Source organism: Macaca thibetana, chromosome X (assembly GCF_024542745.1).
Source record: "Macaca thibetana thibetana isolate TM-01 chromosome X, ASM2454274v1, whole genome shotgun sequence".
Classification (NCBI taxonomy): domain Eukaryota; kingdom Metazoa; phylum Chordata; class Mammalia; order Primates; family Cercopithecidae; genus Macaca; species Macaca thibetana.
Window position 1 is genome coordinate 81,387,889 of NC_065598.1, and position 16,532 is coordinate 81,404,420.

The window sequence follows — 16,532 nt, forward strand, 5'->3', positions numbered from 1 at the left end:
AGTACTCCCTACAGTCTGTGGTGGTGGTGGTGGTGGCTATAGAGTGAGGCCCCTCTGCCTTTGGAAAGGGAATGGAAGAGTTAGAGGGATTGCATCTTGTGGTATGATTGCCAGTTCAGTTGTAGTACAATAGAACACAAAGCAGACTTCTAAGTTTTTGACCCTAGGACCTGACTCCTGATGGTACTTTTGGATCCACCTGGAGACTGGTGGTTCTTGCTGCCCTGAACGGAAGGAGACAGGACTGGGTGGCTTTGCCACCTGCTGATTGCAGAGCCCCTTGAAAAAACATAGGCAGTAGCCAGGGAGTAATGATAGCAGGCCTTGGGGGAGACGCAGTGCTGTACTGGCTTCAGGTCTGAACCCAGAGCAGTCAGAGTGGTGGTGGCCACTCTGGGGTGCTTGCATCACTCCACTCCCACCTTTGGGTGGCTCAGAACACAGAGAGGGAGACACTCTGTACGTTTGGGAGAAAGTAAGAGAAGCGTACAAGATTCTCTGCCTGGTAATCCAGAAAATTCTCCTGGATCTTCTCCAAGACTAATAAGGCAGTATCTAGGAGTGTGCAAGAACCACTGAGCTTGGTTGGAGTGAAGCAGATACAGCTTAGTTCACAACACCCAAGTCCTTTGTGGAAAAGGTGGGAGCATGTATTTACTCACTAAACTTTTGGAGAATGAACCAAATGGACCAAATGGACCACTCTCATTCCTGAATCACTCATTCTCTCTATTTCTCCCTGTCTCTTAATTTCCACACTTTCTCACTATATCTAGTCTTCCAGCACCTCTTTTCCTTTTTATCCCTTCCCTTCCTGGCAAACTTTCTGAGTACAGTCTTTCTTATGAAGATCAAGTCTTAAGACTCTTTTGGGGTTTTGCAAATTTCCCAGGCCTGGAGTGTTGAATGTAGCATTTGCTTAGAGTCTATGGATGGAGAAGTGGTGTAGAAAATATAGAGGACTTCTAGTCTAGGCTGAAATGGAGATAGTTCTTCTTTACAATATCTAAATTTGAACACATTTCTTCACCAAAATTAATATATTGTCCTTCTGTGTTAAAAAAAAAAAAAAAAAACTCTCCTGGATCTAAGATGCATCACAAAGTGTCCTACACTAATCTGTCAACTATTGGTCCTGTTCTTCAGCCATCTCTCCTTAATTCTCTGGGGTGGAAAAGGGGAAATTAAGAAAAGAAAAAAGAGAAAAAGAAATTGTTAAGTGCTCACCAGTCACTGTCCCTTCTACTTCCTAATAGATCTCAAATATGTCCCTCTTCCTACCATTATCTCTATTCATTCTGACACTATCATCATCTGAAACACCACCATCTTTTCCCTGGACAATTGTAACTGACACCCAATTGGTCTCCCATATATTACAATTGCCTCAGTCCAATCCTTTTGCCACAGTACAGCTAGGGTAATATTTTAATATACACACCTAGTCTTGTTATATTTCTCCTTAAACCTCTTCAATAGTTTCCAATTACCTTAGAATAAAATTTCAAGTTCTCACCATGGATCACAAGGCACTCTAAGACCCCAAGATATCAGGTCTCTGTCACTCTGTTTTTCTGTCTCTTTCTATCTAGATTTACATCTATATCTACATCTACATCATGTATGTGTTTGCGTGTTACTGTGTAATATTTATAAGAATACTTACTATGATGTAAGTACAAAATACTTTACACGCAACCTTATGCCATCCTCCCATCACTATGAGGTAGGTACTATTATTTTTCCCATGTACAAATGAGGAAATCGAGGCTTTAAGTAGTTTATTAACTTGTGCAAACCCACATAATTAGTGTCAGAGCCCAGGATTCAAACACAATCAGCCTGATTCAAAACTATGTAACTAGGAACAGTATATTTTTTCCAATTTCTTCACTTACCACTCTCCATCTTGTTATGTGCTCTAGTTATACTTGACTTTCGGTTTCTCTTTTAGGACCTTCCTACATGTCGTTCTCTCTGCCTGGATAACCTGATCAGAAATAAGTCCTTGGAATTCAGACATTTCTATGGAAGATGTGGCTATCTCAGAGAAAAAACCTCTAAGTTAGGCTTAGAGATTTTTAACCATGAAAGAGTTCCTGGTTGGTTGAAAGTTTTCTGTGAATGTCACATAGTCCAGAATAGAAACAAGCTTCCAGTTGTTGAAAGATTCCTTTACTCATACTGAGAATCATGTAGGGCCAGACCCTGGGTGGTAGGACTTCTGTAGGTGTTTAATACGACACAAGACCAGGCTCTAACTGACTCTTATCAGTCTAAGCAGGAGTAGACATTGAGTGTTCGGAGTTTTAGCCTCTTGATGCTGAGGCTGGCCTAAGAACAGGATCTGGGTGGTTAGAGATTTTGTTTGTATGCACTGAAAACTTCATAAATTGTCAGAGGCTGCTATTGTAAATGCTAGAGTCAGAGTAGGAGAAGACCGAGGATGGTCAAAGGCGTAGTTATATATAGGAGATAATCTAGCACAGTGGTTAACAACTTAAACAACTCTGTAGTGAGCCTGCTGCATTGAAATTCCAGATTCCACACTTCCTAGCTGTGGGACATTGGCCAAGTGACTTATCCTTTATCTCTGTTTCATCTTCTCTAAAGTGAGAATAACAGTATGTACTCCATAGGGCTGTCATAAGGATTAAATTAGACATGTAAAGCACTTGAAACAGTGCCCAGCAAATAGTGATTAGTCAAGAAATCATAACTATTATCTGTTATAGCCTAGTACAGGAATAAGGCTAAAGTGGACAAAGGTTTCTTCTGTAGGTGCTCTCTGCACTCCAAGGAACAAATCTCATGTTTGAACTTATAGTCTATGTTTGAATATACCTTTCTTACCTGACTTTTCCAAACTTTGCCCTATATATATATATTTGAAATATATATATTTAGAGAGAGAGAGAGAATTTATTCTTTCCAATCCTGTCTACTCCTCTGATGTATGCCACCTGGACTGTCTGATCTAACCACCTAATTACAATCAGGTCTGTTTGTTGATTCCTACATCTATCTCATAGTGACAATGGTAATTTTGATTTTAATTGCTTCCTGCTAAGCTCAAAGATGTGTTTGGTTTGCCTTTCTGACACTGCCAAGCAACAATCATAAGTCCTTATATCCTTTGCTTCTTACAAGTAGAGGAGAGTGACAAAAGGTAGTAGCAAAGATGACAATATGCTAAGATGGTAAGTACTCCCATAAATAGGTTCTTCTCCACCAGGAGACAATCTTTTTACTGAACTCTTAAAAATGAAATATTCCACTTGGCTTTACTCTTCTAACTAGAAGTCACTCGCAGCTAAGATTGTAAGTTTATACACAATAACTTTTCTTTTAGAATGGCCTTGATATAGCTACAATGTTATAGTCTTGTATACAAAGTTGTTCAAGCTGTTTTCTGAAGGAACATCCATCCCTTCCGAGATTTTTAACAGTTTCAGAGGAATTTTCCCTCTTCCTTCTACTGCTAAGCTTTTAGTTTAATAGATGTTTTCAGCATACTGTATATTTAGTTATGACTGGCCCAGTATCGGTGTCCAAAGTTTGTGCTTTTATATCATCTGGTTGGGATACTGTCACAGTAAGAATGTTTTGTTAGGAATTATCCCATTTCCTTGATCACAAAGTTTTTGCTACTGACACTTGTAATTTAGAGACTTGGTAGGATTGGGTAAGTGCCTGGCTGGGAATTTCATTAAACTGGAAAAGGATATGAGTATAGCAGAATTTTTTTTCTCATATGACCTCAAAAAAGATGTTAAGGCCAAGAGAAGCCGGAAGATATGATAGGACCAAGAAGAAAGATGAGGTCAAGTTTTCAGTTTCTGTCTCTAAAGTGAAGGGGTTAGATTAGATGACCTCTCGGTTCCCTTCCAGAAATGATATTGCATCATCCGAATCCTGGATGATGAGCCAAGATAAGAAGCCTAGGTCCAGAAAGTGGGTCAGATCTAGGAGGACAATTAGCAGAGACCAGAAACCGAGGCTTGCTGACTGGGAACAAAATCCTAGACTAAAGTCAAGGCCACAAAAGGTTGCTATGTAATTATGGGATCTGTGTGATACGCATAGGGATCAGCAGCAAGAGAGAAGGCTGGTACTGTGCCAAACTCCTTTACATGCAGGAGCTTTCTACAGGTTTCCTGCCCAGAGTAACTCACAATAGTTTTCAACATGTGTGCAAGGCTTGAATCTATGGGACAAAAATAGGAGTGACTGTTTGAAGTAATGGACTAGGGGAGCAGGGAAAAAGTACTTCTAGATAATGACCATCAGAGCAATTATTTTTATCAGGAGTTGAGGAGGAGATCAAAAGGAACACTCCTAGTTCCGGTAAGTGGCAAAGGAAGACCTTGAATTCAGATTTGACTCTAATGTCAGTGCTCTTAACTATTGTATTAGTTACCTGAGGCTGCCATAACAAATTACCACAAATTGGGTTACACAAAACAGCAGCTACTTATTCTCTCATGGTTCTGGAGGCCAGAAGTTTTAAATCAAGGTGTCAGCAGGGTCACGCTCCCTCCAGAGGCTGTAGGGGAAAATCCATTCCTTACCTCTTCCAGCTTCTGATGGCTTTGGTATTCCTTGGCTTATAGCCACATCACTGTGATCTCTGCCTCCCTTTTCATGTCACCTTCTCCTCTATGTCTCCTCTTCTGCCTGTATCTTAACAGATAAGCAAGATCTTTATTTAACTTAATGACATATTTTGTCACACAAGTAATGTTCACAGATCCCAGGAATGAGAGCATGGACATATCTTTTTGAGAACCACCATTCAGCCTACTATAATTCCTATGATGAAATTTTTTTCTATTCAGCTTCTTTCGTTCTCAGACATTGACATTTTAGCTGGCACTGTTAATTTCATAACAAATATCCCTTTAATCTTTGCTAACAGAATCCAAATTTTGTTTGAAATATCTAAGCGTGTTCCCTTTTTACAGCCTCCATTGCCACTAGTTCTGGTCAATGAGATTGAAGGGGAAGTGTGATAGTGAGAGGATTTCAGGAAAGTTTTTGCCTTCCTGATAAGACGAGATGGACTTACCCTTTAAGTCCCTGGTCCTTCCACTATATTCAGCAATTCCACTCCTGAGTATATATCAAAAAAAAAAAAAAAAAAAAGGAAAACTTACATTCACACAAAAACCTGCACTGTATATAAATAGAAGATTTCTTTGTAACAGCCAAAAACTGGAAAGAAGCCACTTTTCCTTCAACTAGTGAATGGATAAACAAACCATGATACATCCATACAATGTAACACTGCTCAGCAATAAAAGGAATGAGCTATAAATACATGCAACAACCTGAATGGATCCCCAAGGATTATGCTAAGTGAAAAAAAGACAATCCCCAAAGGTTCCATACTGTAACTCCATTTTTATAATACTTTGAAATGACTAAATTTTAGACAAAGAGGACAGATTAGTGGTTGTCAGAGATTGAGTTAGGGAGGTGGGAGAAAAGTAGGTGTGGTTACAAAAGGACAACAAAACGGATCCTTGTAGTGATGAAATTGTTCTGTATCTTGACTGTGGTAGTGGATACATGAACTTACACATATAACATTTTATAGAACAAATACACACACACAACTACAAATAAAACTAGGGAAATTGGAATAACATGGGTGAATTGTGTCAATGTCAATCTGATTGTAATACTGAACTAAAGTTCTACAAGATGTTCCACTGGGGGAAACTGGGCAAATGGTACATGGAATATTTCTGTATTATGTCTTACAACTGCATGGAATCCACATTATCTCAGTAAAAATTCAATAAAAATTAAATGTCAAGATGATGATATATTTATGGAATACTAAGGAATACAACAGGAGGAAGTCCCTAAATTTTCCTTAAATATGCAAAGGCAGAAAGACTGCATGGAAGAAATACTTAAGCTAAGTCTTGAAGAATGAGTAGAAGCATTCTGGATAGATGGGGGATGGATGGGCGATAAACCAGGAAGAGGGGACCAGCAGGCAAAGAGATATAAGAGAACATGGTATACTGAGGGAACTGCAAGTAATTCAAGTATGGCTGAAGCACAAAGTTCATATGCAAGAAATATCTCTTTTTCTCCAATGTTCTCCTTTAGTAGTAGTCAAAAGAGATTTCTGACATGCAACCCTATGATACACAGGAATCAAAAGGAATCCACAGTCCCTTGTGCTCCAGGAATTAGGAGGGAGCCATCCCCTGTTCCCTTGTCTTGATCTTTATATTACACGAATGAAGAACTGGCCTCATAGCTTTCTATGTTCCTTGCAGGACTCGCATCTCTCTCTCCCCCAACCCCCACACTCATAGTCTCACAACCATTACCTGCTTTGATATTATTAGAATTATATAATTATGTCCTTTATCTCTGTTTACTTCAGTCAACTAAAGAGAAATCCCAAATTCCTACACTTTATTCCCCATGCAACTCTGCACATTATTTTTTGACCCTATTTCCCATCCTTCCCCATTTCCTGAAACTCTCCTGCAGTGTCTACTAGAACTTACAGTCCATCACCAGAAAAAGTATTTATATCCTCAACCTCTTTTCTAAATATTCCTTTCACCTACTTGCTCTAAGAACTCTAGTTTTCCAATGAAGACACTGCTTCCCCTAAAGCCCAAATGGCAACTGCTTTTTTTCCCATACTCCTCAAATCAATGGTCCTAAAGTTGGGTTAGACAACCTATTTGCACCCCATTACCACTTTCAAGCCATTATCCTTCTGTCTTCCTTAAACGTTCCCCAGCTTTGAATTTCAAGTCATTCAGTCATTTAGTTGTTCATTCATAAAGCAATCATGTATTGAACACTCTACTATATGCCAGTTATTATTGTAAGGGTTAGGGATACAATGATAAAACTGGACAAAATTCCCTGTCCACATGGAGCTTATATTTTACTATTCCTTATAATTAAGTTATACTACTCATTACTTGAGGAGTTTAAATTCTGGCCTAGTGACTGTCATAATACTTGATGATCAATATATATTAATAAATTTTCAGATTTATTGGGTTCTCATTTCCTTGATCTCCTCTCTTCCAGGGAGCTATCTACCACTTTTCCTCAGCCACTCTTATATTCATTCCCTGTCTATAATCTCAATTTTAAGCATTCCACTATCTAATCAGCACCTTTCATCTCTCCATCACACTGCTTTTAGCACCCTGACTTTTATAATTCTTCAACCTTTACAAGATACGCATTCTTTGGACCCTATCAGCTTTTTACAGTTCCTTATCATTTTCATGTCCCCCTTCCCCTCTACCTAATGCAAATTCCATAATCATTCCCTGGTATATATGTCCTGAATATTCTTGCCTTTTTCTTGTTTGAGTTCAGGGGCCAAAACCGAAGCCTGCTTAAAGCCAATCCTTTCTCTACTTTAATCTACCTCCATACAGGTGAAGGTGATTTTAAAAAAGCATACAACCACACTTATTGATCTTAGTTAAATTCTTGACCACGAACCTCATCTGTGCTCTTATTGCTACCTAGCAATCATACTAAATCTCTGTAGTCTAGTCATGCTGTTTCTCACTTAGATGTCTATTTCACACCTTCTCTTCCTAAAATCTCTAATATTTCCTATCTCTCTTCATTCTATCTGATACCCTTACTTACTACTTCACTGAGGAAATTAAAGCAATCCAAACAAAACTTTGAACTGCACAAAAGTATAACTTAAAAGAAAAGAGGAAATGCTTCTCTTTTTACAAGTATTCCTGCTAATTCCAGAAACACCCAATCAATTAATAGATCTAAACAAAAATTATCAAAGGCTGTTAACATCCCAACAAGGGAAACAACTGGACATTATGTGTCTCTTGATAGAAGTATACAACACCATTTATAAAGTATTCTTGCAAACATTATACCCAGATCTCATCAAGCCTCTGAATGAGGAATTACAGAGAACAGAAGAACATGTTAAAAGTCACCATGGGGATGCCATCAGCAAAATACAGACTGTAGGAGACTCTACAGGACAAACAGTTCAGTTTTATCAAGAAATAAACTGGGTAATGTAGATGAAAAGAGCATCTATAAATTGAAAGTGACATAAGAGACACATCAATCAATCACAATACGTGGTCTTTATGTGGACCACAATTCAAACAAACATTATAAAAAGACAACTGGGGAATTCGGAACATGGATGGGATATATTATAATATTAAGGAATTATTGTTAATATTTTAGGTATGGTGATGTGGTTATAGCTTTTAAAGCACCATCTTTCAGAGGCATATAATAAAATACTTAGAGTTGTAATAATATGATACATGGGATTTACTTCAAAATAATCTGGGGAAGGGAAAGAGTGTAGATGGGGCTATAGAACAAAACAATACAGGTCATGAAGAGATAGTTGTTAAAGTTGGGTGATGACAGCATGGAGGTTCATTAATCTATTGGGTTCATTAATCTATTCTCTCTACTTTCATAAATTTTTGGAACTTCCATAATGATGAATTTCTTAAAGCAGAGATTTTTCTACGAGCATCAGAAGATAACTTCCAACTGACGTAACTGCAAGAATGCACACATATCCTGCCTCTGCTCTTGTCATTATCCATACTCCTAAGTAAGGTCCACTCCTTCATTTGTGCACCAGAACACATACCTTCTCCCTATTCAAAGATGCCATTCTAGTAATTCTTTTCTTACCTGCCTTATTAATTTCCCCTTCTCTACTGGATCAGTTCCATTCAGCATAGAAATGTGCTATAATTTCTCAGATTTAAAAAAAAAAATGTCTATTGATGTCCCTGTAGTCCCCTCTAGCTATTGCCCAATTTCTCTGCCTCTTTTAGAAGAAGATTCCTCAAAGGAGTTTTCTTGATTTCTAGTTTCCAATTCCATTTATCCCATTCTTTACAGAACTCATTACAGCTAGGCTTTTACACCTACCACTCCACTGAAATTGCTCTTGTCAAGGTCACCAATGACCTCAACGTTGCAAAATCCAATGGTCAATTCTCAGTCCCCATCTTATTTGAACTATCAGTAGTATTCCATGCAGCTGCTCACGTTCTTCTCAAAACACTGTCTTCATTAGGCTTCCAAAACACCATACTCTTCTAGTTTTCCTCCTACCTTATTGTTCTCTTCTTCTCAGTGTTATTTGCTGGTTTATTATTATTTTTATGATTTCTAACAATTCTCCACAGTTCAGTCCTTCTTTTATAAATATATGCTCTTTCTTGATGATCTCCAAATTTTGTATTTCTATCCTGGACTTCTCCCCTGAAATCCAACTCCACTTGAATATTTAACAAACATCGTGAACTTAGATCCACAGTTGAACTCACTAAAAATGTGCTCCACTTTTATAGACTTCCACCTTTCAGATGGCAGCAACTCCATCCTTCCACTTGCTCAGGTTGAAAACTTTGGAGTCATCCCTGACTTTTCTCTTTACCTCTACTCCACATCCAATCTACCAGTGAAATGCTAAATAGAATTTTTCAAGTCACAATGAAAAGGCACTAAACTGAAACAGGAAAGACACTAGATCATTAATCAACTACTCCCAGCAAAGAGAAGTCCAGGACCAGATGCCTTCAACAGGTGAATTCTACCAAACATCTAAAAAAAGAATTAACACCAATCCTTCTCATACTTTCGAAAATCGGAAGAGGAGGAAATACTTCCAAATTCATTTTATGAGGCTAGCATTACCCTGATACCAGAGACATACAAAGATACTCCAAGAAAAGAAAACTGAAGAGCAATTAATCCTTGATTAACAAAGAGGCAAAAACTCACAACAAAATACTAGCAAACCAAATTCAATAGCATATTAAAAGTATCATACACCACAACTAAGTGGGATTCATCCCTCATATGCAAGGATGGTTCAACATATGCAAATCACTTAATGTAATATAGCACATTAACATAAGTATAAAAACCACATTATAATCTCAATAGAAGCAGGAAAAGCATTTGACAGAATTCAACACCCATTGAGAATTTTTAAAAAACTCAACAAATCAGTTATAGAAGAAATTTACCTTGACATAACCTCACATCTAGAAAACTGTAAAGATTCCACAAAACAATTGTTCAAACTAATAAACTGATTCAGTAAAGTTGTAGGATACAGATTTAACATACAAAAACAGTTGTGTTTATATACAATAACAATGAACTATTGGAAAAGGAAATAATTCCAATTACAATAGCATCTAAAATAATAAAATACTTGAATATAAACTTAAAGTAGGTGAAAGACTTCTAAACTGAAAACTTCAAAACACTAATGAAAAAATTAAAGACATAAATACATAGAAAGGCATCCTATGTTCATGAGTTGGAAAACTTAATATTGTTAAAATGTTCATGCTACCCAAAGAGATCTATGAATTCAATGCAATCCCTATCAAAATCCCAATGACATTTTTTACACAAATAAAAAATACAATCCTAAAATTCATATGGAACCACAAAAAGAACCCAAAAGGCCAAAACAATCTTGAGAAACGACAAAGCTGGAGGCATTACATTTCCTGACTTCAATATATATTACAAAGCTATAGTAATGAAAACAATATGCGCTGGCATAAAATCAGACATATAGACCAATGGGACAGAATAGATATCGCAGAAATAAAACCATGCATATACAACCAATTGATCTTCAATAAGGATGCCATGAATACACAATGGGAAAATGATAATCTCTTCAAGAAGAGGTGTTGGGAAAACTAGATATACACATGCAAAATAATGAAACTGATCATTTCTTTATGTCATACACAAAAATCAACCATAAATGAATTAAAGATTTAAACATAAGACCTAAAACTGTAAAACTCCTATGAGAATACATATGAGAAAAGCTTTATGATATTTGTCTTGGCATTTATTTCTTGAATATGAGACAAAAAGCAGAAGCAACAACAAAAGCCAAGATAGACGAGTGGGACTACATCAGACTAAAAAGCTCCTACACAGCAAAGGAAACAGTCCACAGAGTGAAATGACAAACTATGGAATGAGAGAAAATATTTTCAAATCTGATAAAGGTTTAATATCCGAAATATACAACAAACTCTTACAAATAAAAAGCAAACAAAACAAAGCAAAAGAACCAAATAATCCAATTAAAAAATAGGCAAAGGACTTGAATAGACATTTCCCCACAGAAGACATACATATGGCCAATAAATATATGAAATGATGCTCGATATCCTTAGTTATCAGGAAATGCGTATCAAAACCACAGTAAGAAGTAACATCACATCTGTTAGAATGTTTACTATTAAAAAATAAAAACACAACAAATGTTGGCAAGTCTTGTACATTGCTGGTGGGAATGTATATTGGTATGGCCATTATGGAAAAAGTACGAAAGTTCCTTTAAAAACTAAAAATAGAGCTACCATATAATGCAGCAACCCCACTTCTGGGTATATATCTAAAATAATTGAAATAAGGATCTCAAAGAGATACCTGCACTCCCATGTTCACTGCAACATTATTCATAGTAGCCAAGAGATGGAAACAAGCTACATTTCTACCCACAAATGAATGGATAAAGAAAATGTGGTATATACACACAAAAGAATACTATTCAACCTTGAATACAAAGGACATCCTGCCACTTGGATTAATATGGATGAAGTTGGAGGACATTATGCTAAAAGGAATAAACTAGTCACAGAAGGATAAATTTTTCATGATTCCACTTAAAGGCAGTATCTAAAATACTCAAACTCAGTGGGAGGTGGAGTAAGATGGCCAAATAGAAAACTCCAGTAATCATCCTCCCTGTGGGAACACCAAATTCAACAACTACCCACACAAAAAAGTACCTTCATTAGAACCAAAAATCAAGTAAGCGATCACAGTACTAGATTTAACTTCATATCACTGAAAGAGACACTGAAGAAGGTAGGAAAAGCAGTCTTCAATTTCCAATGCCACCACTCCTCCATGCCAGGGCAGTGGCAGAGTGGTGCAAAGAGAGAACCTGTGTGCTTTTGGGAGGCAGAGTGCAAGGACTGTGAGACTTTGCATTAGAAATCAGTGCTCTCCTGCCACAGTGAAAAGCGACATCCGGCAGAACTCAGCTGGTGCCCAAAGAGGGAATATTTAGACTAGCTCTTGCCAAAAGGCCATCCCAGTACTTGCAACCTGGGTTCCAGAAAGCCTTGCCACTGTGGGCTAAAGTGCTCTGTGGATCTAAATAAACTTGAAAGGCAGTCTAGGCCATAAGGACTGCAATTCCTATGCAAGTACTCCTGCTGTGCTAGGCTCAGAGTTAGTGGACTTGGGAGACATGCAACCTAATGAGACACTAGCTGGGGCAGCCAAGGGAGTGCTTGCACCACCAATCCCACAACCCCAGGCACACAGCTCACAGCTCTGAAAGAAACTCCTTTCTTCTGCTTGAAGAAAGGAGAGGGAAGAGTAAAGAAGACTTTGTCTTGCAACTTGGTTACCAGCTCACCCACAGTAGGAGAGAGTACTGAGCCAAATTGTGAGGCCCCCATTACAAACCCTGGCTCCCAGACAACAAATCTAGACACAACCTGGGCCAGAACAGAACCCACAAGCTTAAAGGGAAAAACCCAGTCCTGGCAAGATTAATCATCTGCTGAATAAAGAGCACTTGGGCCCTGAATGGTACCCAGGCAACACTCAGTGTGGGTTTTGGGTGATACTCAGAGATGTGCTGGCTTAAGGTGGTGAGTGCTGGCTTAATCCAGCACATTCCCAGCTGGTTTGGCTATGGAGAGAGATTCCTTTTGTTTGAGAAAAGAAAAGGAATGTATAAAGGGGACTTTGCCTTGCAGCATGGCTACCAGTTCAGCCACAGCGAACAAGAGCACCAAGTAAACTCTTGGGATCCCTGAATCCAGGCCTTGGCTCTTGGATGTCATTTCTAGACTTACATTGGGATACAGAAAAGTCCACTATCCTGTAGGGAGAGTCCCAGGCCTGGCAGCATTCACCACAACAGCATGAATAGCCCTTGGGCCTTGAGTGAACATTGGCGGTATCTAGGCAGTGCTCGCCATGGCTCTGGGATATTTGTGGCCACAGGAAGCAACTCCTCTGCTTGTGAAAAGAAAAAGGAAGAGTGTAAAGGACTTTGACTTGTGGCTTGGGTCCCAGCTCAGTCACACTAAAATAGAGCACCAGGTACATTTCTAAGGTTTCTAACTCCAGGGCCTGGCTCCTGGATGACATCTCTGGACCTACCTGTGGACAGGGGAAACTTGCGATCCTGAAGGGAAAAACACAAACCTGGCTGGCTTCACAACATTCAGATTGTAGAGCCATAGGGCCTTGAGTAAATATAGCCAGTAGTCAGGTAGTGGTTACTGCAGGCCTTAAGTGAGACCTCCTTAACCTATTGGCTTTAGGTTTGATCCAGCACAGTGTCAGTGGTGGTGGCCACAGGGTTGCTTGTGTCACCCTTCCCTCAGCTCCAGGCAGCTCAGTACAGAGAGACAGATTCCATTTATTTGGGAGAAAGTACGGGAAGAGAAAAAGAATCTCTGCCTGGTAATCCAGAGAATTCTTCCAGATCTTAACCAAGACAACCAAGTCAGTAGAACCACAGTGTTAGTGGTCTTGGGGTATCTCCTAATGAAGATATGACTGTAGTGAACAAAAACTTAGAACACTGCAGTCCCTTCAAATACCTGGAAAGCCTTCCCAAGAAGAAAGGCTTCAAACAAGCCCAGACTGTGAAGATTACATGAAATACTTAACTCTTCAGTGTCCACACACCAATGAACATTCACAAACATCCACCTAGGAAAACACGACCTCATCAAACAAACTAAACAAGGCATGAGTGACCAATCCCAGAGTGACAGAGATATGTGACCTTTCAGACAAATAATTCAAAATAGCTGTGTTGAGGAAACTCAAAGAAATTCAAGATAACACAAAGAAGGAATTCAGACTCCTATCAGATAAATTTAACAAAGAGGTTGAAATAATTAAAAAGAACGAAGCAGAAACTCTGGAATCCAAAAATGTGATGGATATACAGAAGAATGCATCACTTTCTTAACTGCATAATTGATCAAGCAGAAAAAAGAATTATTGAACTTTGAGATAGGTCATTTGAAAATACTCAGGGAGAAGAGACAAAAACAGGAAGAATAAAATTAATAAAACATGCATACAAGATCTAGAAAATAGCCTCACTGAGGGCAAATCTAAGAGTTATTGGTCTTAAAGAGGAGGTAGAGAGATAGAGATCAGGATAGACAGCTTGTTCAAAGGGATAATAACAGAGAACGTACCAAACCTAGAGAAAGATGTCAATATTCAAGTACAAGGAGGATATAAAACACCAAGCAAATGTAACCTAAATTATACTACCTTAAAATATCTAATAATCAAATTTCCAAAGGTCAAGGATAAAGAAAGGATACTAAACACAGCAAGATAAAATAAAAGAACATGCAAAAACACTACAATATGTCTGTCAGAAGACTTTTCAGTGGAAACTTTACAGGCCAGGAGAGAGTGGCATGACATATTTAAAGTGCTGAAGGAAAAAAAAAACCTTTTACCCTGGAATAGCATACCCAGTGGTATTATACTTTGAACATGAAAGAAAAATAAAGACTTTCCAGACCAACAAAAGCTGAGGGATTTCAGCAATGCCAGGTCTGTCCTACAAGAAATGCTAAAAGCAGTTCATCAGTCTGAAAGAAAAGGGTGTTAGTGAGTAATAAGAAATCACCTGAAGGTACAAAATTCACTGATAGTGGTAAATACACAGAAAAGCACAGAATATTATAGCACTGTAATTATGAATGTATAAACTACTCATATCTTAAATAGAAAGACTAAAAGATAAATTGATCAAAAATAATAACTACAACTTTTCAACACATAAGACAGTACATTAGGACATAAATAGAAATGACAAAAAGTTAAAATGGGACACAAAGCTAAAGTGTACTTTTTATTAGTTTTCTTTTTGTTTATTAGTTTATGCAATTAGTATTAGGCTGCCTTCAGTTTAAAGTAATGAATTACAAGACATTCTTTGCAAGCCTCATGTTAACTTCAAATCAAAAAACACACTACAGATTTATAAAAACTAAAAAGCAGGAAACTAAATCATGCTACCAGAAAAACAAAACAAAACAAAACAACCAGAAAACAAAAAATAAAATGGCAGGAGTAAATCCTTACATATTAATAATGACACTGAATGTAAATAGACTTAACTCTCCAATTGAAAGACATAGAATGGCTGAATAGATTTAAAAAAAGAAGACCCAACAATCTGCTGCTTATAAGAATCACACTTCACCCATAAAGACGCACATAGACTGAAAATAAAGGGATGAAAAAATACGTTCCATGCAAATAAAACCGAAAAAGAGCAAGAGTAAGTATACTTATTTGAGACAAAATAGATTTTAAGACAAAAACTATAAAAAGAAACAAAGAAGGTTTCTTAATGATAAAAGCGTCAATTCAGAAAGAGGTTATAACAACTATATGTGCAACCAACACTAGAGCACCCAGATACCCAAAGTAAATATTATTATTGCTAAGAGAGAGACACACCACAATAAAGTAATAGATGGAGACCTCCCATTTTAGCATGAGACAGATCATCCGTACAGAAAATCAACAAAGAAACATTATAATACTTAATCTGCACTATCGACCAAATGAACCTAATAGATATTTAGAGAACACTTCATCCAAAAGTTACAGAATACACATTTTTCTCCTTAGCACATGAATTTTTCTCCAAGATAGGACAATATAAGTCTTAAGAAATTTAAAAAAGTAAAATTACATCAAGTATCTTTCCTGACCACAATAGAATAAAACTAGAAATTAATTACAAGAATTCTGGAAACTATACAAACAGGCAGAAATGAAACAACATGCTTCTGAATGATCAGTGGGGCAATGAAGAAATGAAGAAGGAAGGTGAAAAATTTATTGAAACAAATGAAAATGGAAACACAACATACTAAAATCTATGGGATATAGCCAAAGCAGTACTAAAAGGAAATTGTATAGCTATAAGCACCTACATCAAAAAAGTAGAAAAACTTTAAATAAACAACCTAATGATGCATCTTAAAGAACTACTAAAGCAAAATCAAACCAAACCCGAAAATAGTAGAAAAAATAATAATAAAGATCAGAGCAGAAATAAATGAAATTTAAACAAAAATACAATAAAAGGATTGATGAAATAAGAAGTTGGTTTTTAAAACAGATTTTAAAAATAGACCAACTTTTAGCCAGACTAATGAAGATAAAAAGAGAGAAGACACAAATAAATAAAATTAGAGATGAAAAACAAGACATTACCACTAATTCCATAGAAATTAAAAGAATCATTAGAGACTACTATGGGCAACTATATACTAATAAATTGGAAAACCTAGAAGAAATTGATAAATTCCTACACACGTAAAACCTACCAAGATTGAGGCATGAAGAAATTCAAAAGCTGAACAAACCAATAACAAGTAACGAGACTGAAGCTG